This window comes from Microtus oregoni, unplaced genomic scaffold (genome assembly GCF_018167655.1).
Source record: "Microtus oregoni isolate MIOR12 unplaced genomic scaffold, Mior012 000004F_ref0000308, whole genome shotgun sequence".
Lineage (NCBI taxonomy): Eukaryota > Metazoa > Chordata > Mammalia > Rodentia > Cricetidae > Microtus > Microtus oregoni.
The window spans coordinates 60046422-60058723 of record NW_024543063.1 but is presented as its reverse complement, the minus strand read 5'-3'; the positions used below and the strand labels follow the sequence as shown (position 1 = coordinate 60058723).

At 42.4% G+C, this 12302-nt stretch overlaps 1 protein-coding gene across 1 annotated transcript in view; it reads left to right on the top strand.

Moving 5' to 3' along the window:
- Fto (FTO alpha-ketoglutarate dependent dioxygenase) overlaps nucleotides 1-12302 on the top strand; it is a 348414-nt gene that overhangs the window by 113182 nt on the left and 222930 nt on the right. The window lies entirely within an intron of this gene.

Sequence of the window (12302 nt, the reverse complement as noted above, 5' to 3'; positions counted from 1 at the left end):
TTTGTTTTGTAATTTTTGGTGTTATTTATACTCAACTTGTTTTCCACTGCAAAATGTGCAAACATATGCTGTTTCTATGAACGGGCTAGGGAGATGGCTCACCATGCAAGCATGAAGACCTGGGCGTGATCACAGAAAGAAGCCCTAGTGTGATGGCTTGCCCTAGTAAATCCAGTACTGGAGAGTAGACAGGAGGATCCCTGGGGCTTGCTGATCAGCTCAAGGCAGAGAGAGACTATGTCTGAAAAAACAGACTGGAGGAAGGGTGCCAAGGTTGACCTCCTGCTTCCACACGTACTCACACGCATGTGCTGGTGTTCGCAGGTGCACCTCCACAGAACACACGTATGTGTACACATAAACAGCTTCTCACAGTTTGATCTCTCCTTGACTGTGTCTTCTGTGTTTGTCATTCCTGTCTGCTTACAGAGATCTAATGGTCTGTTGGCTTTTTAGCTAGGAAGAACCAGGGCGCGAGATCAGTTTTTCGTTAGGATTATTTTCCTGTTAAGTTTGGTATTTATGGAGTTTCTGCCTTGCAGGTATGGAATAAGGTTCTGGGGAGACACTCGGGAGCAGTAAATCTTGCTCCTTGCCTTCTAGGACTTCATAGCTTGAACTGGCACTTTAGTGTTTTCCAGACTTCAGTTTATTGCATGTCAGTGTCCAGGTCCTTGCCATAGTCCCTTGCTAACTCTGCATTTCATGTACTATTTCTCTCAAAAACTTACTTTTTTGCACTAATGAAATAAGCTTAATTTTGAAGGTGATTTTATATCACCATTTTACATGGAAAACCAATATTACCTGACCTAACTACAAGTGTTTTGTAAATATGACTGTAGAGAAACTAAAAGACTATTAAGTACACACTACTTTTCTTTGTTGGAGATCATAGAGTCTGAATTTTGTTCTTTGTTTAAATAAGAGACTAACAGTTTATATGAATACTATGCAAATTAAGCACACAGTAAATGTATGCCAATAAAAATGCATAGCAATAAGAAGAAAAAAGGATCTCATTATTACTCCTAATATCAGACATTAGATGTTTATTATTTGATTAGCATAATGGATGCTAAAATGATACTTCCTTAGTGAGATAAGAGTTATTTACATTAGAGAGGGTGAGGGTGGGACAGACAGACAGACAAACAAACACTAATAACATTAATTGAGGGAGTGTTAACTCTGCAGTAGGCCCGTTTGAGGCTTTTTCCTTGGAGTTTGCACTTGGATTGGAAGTACTCATGTGACTTAGAGCTGTACCCTTTTGCAGCTCAAGCTCAGTGTTTGCTTCCCATTGGCATCTTGCTACATGGTATACACATCTGTTGGCTTATGCAATCTGTGACTCTACTCAGCCTTCTGAGGGAGAGGGCAGAGGTGCAGACTTGTCCGTCACTCCATTCATATGTGCAGAACAGAGACCAGGGCAGGCACAGTCTTCACGAGTGGTGCTTTTCCCACTCCAAGTGTGATCATGTCAGTGGGGTCCCAGGATGCCGAAACTCTGGATGTTGTCAGTGGTTAAGGGCCTCTCCCCCTTCATTCCCGTTTGACTTCCTGATCCATGCTTTTACTCTGAAGTCTCTATCCATATCACTGAGTGCCATTTGTATAAAAAGACTGTAACTTAAGTTTTTTGTATTCTCTCTAAATTTGGATTTTCTTGGGATACTTTGTCGGTAATTTCTGGTAATAATTTGTATATGTGGAGGAGATAAGAGCCAGAATGGACCCTTTTCAAATAGCTTCCTGTTTATTTGTGTATGAAACCAGTGGATTTGCATTTTAAAATCTTTGCTGTCTTCTGTGCATTTAACAACATCCTCTCTATGATTCTCTCTGATTAAAAAGCAGAATATGGAGGTGGGAGAGATAACTCAGGGGTAAAGAGTGTGTACTCCTTTTGCAGAGAATGGTTCAATTCCTAGTGCCCTAATGGGGCTGCTTACAACTGCCTGTAACTCCAGGGCTTCTGACGCCCTCTTCTGGTCTCTGTTGGCACCTGCACTCACATGCATATATCTGCACACAGACACACATGCATGCACAGAATTTAAAAAGGAAAAAGCAGCAGATGTTCATCCTAGAGAAAAGAAACTCTGTAGAGTACAAGAGGAAAGATTATAAAAACAAATTTCATATCTGACTGATTCCTGCCCAGTCTTTCCCCATACATGCATATCTGGAACGGTAGCAGTACTAATAGCAGCAATTTATTATGAAATAATGACAAGTGAAACATTCTGTTATTTTGCTTGTAGGCCCGAGAGGCAAATGTTAGCTCTTCTTATAAAGAAGAAGTCTAGTTAGACTGACGGACCCAGCCGTGGGTCTACCATACAACTATTAAGAGGTAGGCGTTAGAACCTGACATTTGGGTCTACACAGATCTCAGCCTTCCCACACGGGGCCCTTCTCTTCCTCGGGTAGCCTCCGCGTCCCTGTCGCACGCTCGTTCTTCCCCCTGCTCTGGGTTTGCACTCTGCTTCTCTCCATTAAGCGTCCTTTAAGGGAAGAAAGGATGACAGTATTCTGGGTTCCTTTTTTTCCATTTTAATTTTTTTCTTTTTAATTTAATAACTTAATTAGTAGTGAAAACATTTAATTAATTACATTATCAAAACATTTAATTGATTGCATTGTCCTTTTGATGTAGTCATTACAAAGAATGAATGTATATATTCAAACGTTCACCGAGTCTCTGAGTGTTGTGTACTTGTAGGTGATTGACTCAAGAAATTCGTGCTGTTTTTAGAAGCTGATATTCAGGGTATAAAAACCTAGTACTTTCTACCTTCTGTCTTCAGACATAGGTGACATTGTTGGTTTCTACTATACTGATTTAGGCATAGCAAGTGTACCCCCCCAAAGTCTGCATTTAGAATGGATTTTAATGAAAATATTGTATTTGATTTTTAAAATGAATTTTCTTCCATCCGCTATTTTAAAAACTCATAATTTGAAAAAATAATAAAAACAACCATTGCATAATTTTGCCTTTTCATATTAGCTTTTAAAAACCCAAATAATAAGGAGCCCCATGGACGGCTCCGAGCCTTCTGATAACTGAGCCTGAACTTCTCAGCACTTACAGAAAGGAAACGGCTTAGCTCAATTTATAATAATGTATGGGTCTGCAGAGGAAGTGCAGCCTGAACCCCTCCGTCTCAAGTGAACACTCCAGGGGTGTCTGATGGGGAGCGTGTCGGGTGCCGCGGGTGTGAGCGAAAGCCCTGTTGGCAGTGCCTGAGGACACCCTTCACGGGGTTGTCACGGTTTTACTTTTAAATTGGAATCTTTGCCCTAATCTCAGAGTTAGACAAGACCAGATTTGCAAACAGATTTACAATTTTCACTAATTTTTCCAACCAGGACTTCAAAACACACTTAGAGGAGGAAAAAAAAGAACGAAAGAAAAACGAAAAAAAAAAAAAACATTCACTCTGGTGTTTCTCAGAGTCAAATGATTTACTTTGCCACAGCTGTTTTCCATAGACTGCTTGTAGCCAGGGAGTTAGGGACTTGGGAGTGTTTGGAGACAAACTGGGTTTGTGTTTTCGTGAAGCAGATTATACAGTTCAAGGGACAGCGACTAAATTATGTTCATTAACCAGGAGCTGGGTGTGGAGGTGGGATGTTTGGGGACAAAGGTGAGTAAACATTAGGCAAACCTCTGCTGGTCCCCCTTAATGTATCGCTGTGATGTCTTGAATGTCACTGTTCATGGCTGATCCCTCTGGTCTCTTTACTTTGATTACTGCAGTCCAGCCGAGTCTCCCTTTGCATGTCTGTTGTTAGTACTCTAACTAGCTACCTCAGAGCCTTTGTTGTTCCATTCAGAAACTGAATCCTCGGCTGAAGCAGAAAGAGACCGTAGAAGTTGAAATGCCTGGCTCTGTTGGGTTTTGCTTCCACTCACTGTGTGTAGAGGGGAGTAAGGCAAGATTGTAGGTAGGACTTCCTGCCAGCTGAGCAGGTTCAGGCTCGCTGCACTATGCATGGCCCCCACAGTGTCGGCACATCTTTGAGTCTTGACCCTCCCTATCTATGCCTTATTCCTCACTGCACTTGTTAGGAGTCAGGGGTGGTATGGGAGGCCTGTGCCTTTCGGGCTACACTTAGGATGGGACTTAGTGTCGAGGCTGGGACTTGAGCCATGGCACACTGGAGAACCAATGAGGCGAGGCGGTGATGGAAGAGTGCTGAACGTGGGCGCTTGCTTCTCCTGCCTCAGGCCCTGGGTTCTGTGGGCTTCGCAGCTCATTGCTTTACAAGAATATCTCCATAACCTCACAGAGTAAGTAGAAGAGTGGTAAATCTCACCAGTCGGCTTTGGAGGGGACACAGGTTAGCATCTGGCCACTGCTGAATGGAACTCAGCGAACCAGCATTACTTGGTTGGGGGCTACCCTCACTCACAGACCCTGGTCATTCTTTTTAGATTTATTTCCCCATCTTTGAAATACTTGTGGCTTAGCGGCAGCAAGGCCAGAACGCCGTGAGCATTTGATGTGGTGTAGCCTGAAGTGTGATGCCTGCTTCTGTTTTTCAAGGCAACATGGCACTCTATGTGGAGCTGTCGCCCTGTGGGCAGGAAGAACAGAGGTCGCTAGGACTTAGCCTGACTCGGGGCTCTCTTGGGACTTAACTTGGAGACTGTAGTATCTTTGTAAATCCTTCAGGTGTTTCTCAGCCTTGCCTAGATTTAGACATTTTATTCAAAGAAAAGGCTTCTGACCCCATTCCCTTCCTCCCCCAGCCTCTAAGTGACCAACTGAAGTAAAAAGTACACGTAATTTATGGCTTAATCATAAATTCAAAATAATTATACTTTATTACCTCTCACGGGCCTTGAGATGTAGGTGCTATGTTCTGTTTTCTGCCGAGGCAAGGGAATAAGGGAAACAGTAATAAATTATAATTCGAGGCCGCAGCCCGCAAGCTTGAGGAGCTGCCATTTCAGTGGAAAGTGCCTGCGCAGCCAAGTGAGCGCCCATCATGTCTGTTTTCACTTCGAAGGCTGGAAACATGACAGGATGGTTCCAGCTGCTTGTCTAATACGGGCTTATGGTGGTGCACTTAACTCCTCAGGAACGGCAGACTGTGCCGTGGCGGATAGCCTGTGCGCCCGGGTGAGGATGTCTCCTGAAACTTTCACTCCAACACACCTGGCCAGAGGCTGGCATTTTCACACTTAGGCTTTGTGACTGGCTTCCTGTCTCCTGCTCTCTGGTAGAACAGGGAGAGAGCCCCGACATGAGGACAGTAATCCAGGCAGTCTCTTCAGTCTCTGAACTAATCGTACCCGGGTTCACTTGCGCATCGCTTCCGTTTTGAGGTTTACCTCATGTGCATGTGAGGGGTGTCGAGTGAGGGCCCGGTACTGTGCTGGATGCTCGGGTGTGTTGCGTTTACTCTCTGTTACAGGATCAGCAGGGAATAGCTCTTACTCTGGTCACCCCATCCAGAGGAAGACTGACGGGGACTGACTACTGATGGCGTACACGGTTCCTGTTCTAAAAACGTGTGTGCGAGTGTGAGACATGTATGTGTATGTAGGGTTGTGCATGTGTGATCAGGTGAGCAGGCATAGAGGCCAGAGGAGGACGTCACTCTGCCTTTTTCTCTGGAGTTAGGGTCTCTTCCTGAACCGGGTGGCCAGCAAGGCCTCACCCCTCCTCCCATTCCTACCCCTCCCCCAGTACAGGGGTTCCTGGAATACATTGCCACAGCAGACTTTACACATTTCTGCACTCGGATTTGAACTCAAATCCTCATACTTAGTCATAATGTTCTTGTCCACTGAGCCATCTCCCCAGGCCCAAGACTCCTCTCGAAAGGAAAATGCTCTAGAAGTAGTCTGTGATTGTCATCCAGCGTACAGATGTGCTGAAGCACAGTCAGTTGTAACTGTTAAGTGGGAGAGTTGTATGCCGTGGAAGCTCCATCTCAGTGAAGATTTTAAACAGAAATGAGATTTAGAGACTTTTTTTTTTCAAGGCAGCCTGCCCAGTGAATTGTGTATTTAAATTCAAACCAACGTGTCTGAAGCCCAGGGTCTTCATGCTTTGTCTACGAATTATGTAGTCATGGGAGCTTGTGTTCCTCTTTCCTGGACTTCTATAAAGATGATTGTGCTTAGATTCCCAAGAGCCGAGCGAGGGCTGGTTTAGCTTTATCTTTTCTATAATACTTGACAGAGGGAGTTAGACATGGTAAGTGCTTAATAAGCAATTATTAAATACGTGAATGAGCGAAACAAAGCTGGGCTTTGTGCGTACTTCATGGAGTATGCCTTGGCTGTGGAGCAGAAACCCTCGAAAGCCCCGCGCTGGGACAGATTTTGAATTTCTCCCCAAACAAATGTCCCTTTACCTAATCCCTGGAGATCTCTAGAGACAGATTTAGACTTTCGTGGGAGCCTCTCTCTGTGTATAGTGACCCTTCTTTTATCTCCATATGTTAGTTTCAGTACGTATGAGATATCATAGAATTGCACGACACAGTATGCTAATCAGTCTGTGCATTCTTTTCTGAATCTCAAGAAAACCCCAGGAGGTAAAAAGTGTTCTTCCCTTCCTGGCTCAGATCCTATGGCTTCCTCCCATTTCATCCTGGCAGAGCCATGCTGAGTCGGGATAGTCCTGGTCTTGCCTGGGGCAGGGAGAATCCCTACCCCGCTTTGGCTAGCAGCATTTTGTTTTCACTTCAGAGACTCCCCCGCTTCAGCTCCCAGATGCTGGGATTGCAGGTGTGCGTCATTAGATAAAATGGACTTTTGTGTAATGTAGCTCCAGAAGCATGAGATGTGAAAAGGATTTCCCAGGTGTCCTATTTGTTCCTAATATATATAAACTACTAAATTTATAAATACAACCTGCTGAGTTCACATAATGTTATTTGTTTGTATATGATTTCAGGTTATATATATATGTTTGGTATTGGATAAGCAATTGGGGTCCTCTTTTCTGAAGAAAACTATTTCTCACTTCTCAGTATTCCTTCTTTGCCTGTAGTTCTTTGTCTAGGGTTGGAGCACCATGTGGTTTCCCTTCCCAAGTTGGCTTGTCTATTGTTGCCATCCTTATTCTGCTCTTGTTTAGGCAGCCACGTTGGTGAGATTTCATGTGTGTGGTTTCCCTGACATCTCTAGGAGAGTCAATCCCATAGCATACATCCTGGTCCTCTGGCTCATGCAGTCTTTCTGTCCTCTCTTCTGAGATGTTCCCCGAGCCTTAGTTGCAGGAATTGTGCTGTAGATGGGTCAGTTGGGGCTGGGCTCCACACCATCACCTGTTCTCTGCTTATTGATTGGTTGGTTTCTGATAGTCTCCATTTGTTGCAGAGAGTATTTTCCTTGATGAGGGTTAAGAGTTACTCTTACCTATGGGTATAAATATTTAGAATATAGTTAGGAATTATGCTGGTTTAGTCAAGTGGCAGTTGTAGGTTCTCCTCCCAATCCATGACCTCCCTTGCCTGGGTGGTTGACTGGCCTTCTAGTACTAGGCATGATTTTCCTCTTATTGAGTGGGCAGCAAGTCTAATTAGAGAGTTGTTGGTTACTGCCAAGATATGCCTGCCACTCCTGCGCTCTTGGGCTTATTGTGCCATGCTGGTCATTGCTGCACTTCATAGGCGTCATTGCCGGGTAGGACTATTGGTTTTATAAAATCACCTTTTTCAAAGGTTTCAGCTCATGACTAAGTTATTAATTGAATGTAACTGTCCTGATTCAGTCTTCCCGTATGGCATGTTTCCCATTAGACTGTAACTTTTAGTACAGAAGTATTAGCCTTTCTTCTAGAGAGCCACTTTTGGGGAAGTGGCAATATATATTTATATTTCTTTCTCTCTCTCTCTCTCTCTCTCTCTCTCTGTCTCTCTCTGTCTCTGTCTATGTCTCTCTCTCTCTCTCTCTCTCTCTCTCTCTCTCTCTGTGGTGTATGTGTGTGTTGTGTATATGAGTATGTGTTCAATGTGAACTACATAGCACCTAGAGCAGCTGTTCTTGACCTGTGATTGCCACCCCCTTGGGGGCTCAAAAGACCCTTTCTCAGGGGCTGCTTAAGACCATCAGAAACATTGCAGTTCATATCAGTAGCAAAATTATATCTGTTAAGTACCAAGGAAAAGAATTTTATGGTTGGATGTTGGCATAACATGAAAAATTGTATTAAAGGGTCACAGCATGAGGAAGGTTGAGAACCTCTGCTTTAGAGGCTTGTTCCAAACAGAAACTTTGTACCTATTTAGAGAGAATGCCCTTTTTCTTCCTCAGGCATTATTCAGATATATCTTAAAACTCCTCTATCATCTTCCTTGAATGTAAGATTAATTTTATACTGATTACTCAGGATACGATATTACTATATAAATATAATTATATTTTTTATAATAATATAAGCATTACTACTAGCTTACATATTTTTCAACTGCTGGTGAAAAGCTGGGTGTAAGAGCTGAGTTAGTAGACCAGAGAGTGTGTGAAGGCACAGAATGAGAGGTGCCTAGGGCAGCTTCTGCAGTCGCTAGCAGGATCGCCTCACATGGTACTTGAGTAGTAGGTAGGAGTGATGGCCCAGTCTAAACAAGGCAAAAGAAGAGCTAACTTCACTCAGCTTTTCTATCAGTACAGCTCTGTCTCTCCACATCCTCCAGCTTCTCCAGCCCCTCCCGCACTGCCTCGGGAAGGCTTGCAGCTTGGAAGAGGAAAGTGGGAAGGTGGCTTTTGCCAAAGTGGAATTAAAGATCTTCATGCATATTTAGAAAGCAGACATGGATTATTAACCTCAAGATTCTATTTTCCTTAAAATCCAACAGCAAAGTAAACCTTCTACAAGTTAATTTAAAACAAAAGGACAGAGGTGAGCTTCTCCTGCTTCTGTCTTGTTGGGTGTTGTTGTGTGGCTAGGGCTGGAACCCAGGGCCTTGCAGTGCTAGGCAGGTTCCCTGCTGCTGAGGCGCACACCTGGCTTTGTGGGTGTTTTTGTAGAGAAGCTTTTAGTCTTAGCCTTCACTGGATAGTCTTTATCATTCCTTTTGTCTGTTTGTTTTGTTAATGAATTCCTCTCCATTGAACATTTCCATTTGTATCTTTAAAACATGATGTATTTGAATTTCAGAGAAAAGAAAAATATTATTTGGAAATTAGTAACATATGAGCCATACTCACTGTAGAGAAATTACAATCTATATGAATAAATAAACTAGTAATAATATTTACAACAAATTCATTTCAATTCTCCTTGCGTATTCCCTACATTTGATAACATTTGTTTATTTTTTAGGAAATGAATATATTACTCCAATGTTTGTATCTCATTTAGTTCCCAGTATTTTTCTTATTAAATACTCTTTGATAATACATTTTTTAAGTATAAAATAATCTTTTATTTTCAAGCAATATGGTGAAATAGGAGTTTTCAACACCATGCCCTCGTTGAAATGCCATTTAAACAATTATCTACGCACAAGAATGCCTTCAGAGTAACTAAGTAATCTAGAGGGGAGATTACAGCCTGCAGGTAGAGCACAGAAAAACCACAAGGGGGAAAGCAAGAAGGACTGTTCAGTCTTCTGTCGCCTCTTCTTCACTGACTGAGGGGACAGACTCTGCAGGGGTGGGGAAAGCATAGAACTGAGGGGACAGACTCTGCAGGGGTGGGGGAAGCATGGAACTGAGGGGGACAGACTCTGCAGGGGTGGGGAAAGCATAGAACTGAGGGGGACAGACTTTGCAGGGGTGGGGAAGCATATACCTGAGGAGGACAGACTTTGCAGGGGTGGGGAGTAAAGTGAATATCTGATTTGCTTTAGACATGACAGCAGACCCATTCCAAAAAACTCTGGCCTGAAGGGCAAGTCTACCCAAGCCAGGCCTACCTCTACTGGCCCAGGCTCCAGTGTGGCCTCTAGAGACGCAGAATCTATGTTTGTCTTTGTGAACTTAGACCCTGGGTCAGGTTCCGTGTTGGCTGTCTTTGCACACTTGTACTACATCCACATTTGACACAGGGGCCTTAGCTAGGCAGCTGGACTCCAGGCCTGAGACTGCATCCACAGAGTGGTGCTTGTGAACCAGGTCTGGCCTGCTTGTATCAGTCCAGTCCATATCAGTTTATAGTTCCAATAAACCAAGATCGCAGGCCCATATTATGAACCCACAGTCTGGGCTTGCCTCTGAGGAGCCAGATATCTGTTGACTCAAGCTGCAGGCCAGCCCACTTAGAAACTAATGGTTTCTTAGCACACACACACACACACACACACACACACACACACACACACAAAGCTTGAAGAATGATATATTCAAACTTTTGCAAGAGAAAACCTGCCAACAAATAGTATTAAACCTGACAAGGCTGTCCTTCAGAAATAACAGGAAGGAGAATTCTTATCTGCACAATACACCATCTAGGCATCCATTACCATTCAGTGTGTCTATAACAATTGCTAAAGAGCAATGCCACTTTTGGGTATATATCCAAAGGATGCTCAATCGTACCACAAGGACATGTGCTCAGCTATGTTCATAGCAGCTTTGTTTGTCATAGCCAGAACCTGGAAACAACGTAAATGCCCCTTGACCGAAGAATGGATAAGGAAAATGTGCATTTACACAATGGAATACTACACAGCAGAGGAAAATAATGACATCTTGAAATTTGCAGGCAAATGGATGGAGCTAGAACACATGATATTGGGTGAGATAACCAGATCCAGAAAGACAATTATCATATGTACGCACTCATAAGTAGTTTTTAAACATAAAGCAAAGAAAACCAACCTACAAATCCCAATCCCAGAGAACCTAGACAACAATGAGGACCCTAAGAGAGACATACATGGATCTAATCTACATGGGAAGTAGAAGAAGACAAGATCTCCTGAGTAAATTGAGAGCATGGAGATGATGGGAGAAGATTGAAGGGGAGGGGAGCAGATAAAAATGTAGAGCTCAATAAAATCAATAAAAAAAACTAAATATATACACATAAAAAAGCATTGCTAAAGAGACATCTTCATGTCAAAATGAAAGGCTACTGACTGAGAAAATGAAAAGAAAATATGAAACTTACTAAAAAGGTAAGACCATAATTCAAAATTTTATAAAAGTTCAAAGTTAAAACCCAGGATAGCCATAGTAAGGGGCACACTATATATGAAGGGTCTAAACTGACGCTAACCACAAAGTGTGGGTGGACAGACTAAGGCACAGTGTTCTTGTGGTGCTGTCATTAGCTTAGCTAAAAGACTGTTCTTGCTGTAAGTTACTAGGCCTTGTGGTAACTAAGAAACATGTAGTGGATACACAGGCTCAAGACAAAATCAAAGTGTGCCACTGTAGAATAGTCACCATTTCGTAGAGGAGGCCAAAAAAGAGGAAGAAAGCAAAGGTGCTAACAGAAAGCAATGAAAAAATGGTAATAAATACGTAGATTTGGTTCTTTGTGTCTAGTTATAGAGTTGCTGCATGGCTTTTCTTAAAAAAAAAAAAAACCAACTGCAGTTGTTCCCCCTTAGCCACATGCTCCAAGAGTAGATGCCTGAAATTAGGGGTGTGCGAAACCCGATATATCCTGTTTTTTCCCATAATGTATGAATTTATGATAGTTAATTTCTAAGTTGGGTATAGGAGATTAATAGTAATAACCATAATGGAATAACTATAATTATGCTGTAACCGAAGTTTTGATTAATAGCAGTGAATAATAGAATGACTATAATTTCTATAATAAAGCTCTGTGTATATGGATTTCTCCCAGAGATCTCAGAGCATGTTCCCCTTTCCTTGGGCTGAGGTGGTAGTAAAACTACCTTCACTGCAAATGATGTTAGATATGAGCAACTCTAAAAAGAAGATGTAAAAAAACAAAAGCAAATTAAAACAAAAACCCTGTTAGGACTCACAAATGCAATAAAGCTGCATGATATGAGATAGACATAAAGCATCAGTTGTTGTTATATACACAGCAGTCTTCAGAAAACAAACTAGATAGCCCAATTACAGTAATGTCAAAAGAAGTTATGTAAGGATAAGTTTGACCAAGAAGTGAAAGTTCTGTACACAAAAACTATGAAACACTCTTGAAAGAAATTGAAGCCACAGATAAATAGATGGGTAGCCCATGTTAATGGATTAGAAGAAAACAGTTTTGTTACTATGTCTATATTACCACCAAATGAGTTAGAATTTTCTGGAATTCCTATCAGAATTTCAGTAACCTTTTCTCTTTGCAGGAATAGAAGATAAAATCTATATGTAGCCACTAAAGACCTTGAGTAGCCAA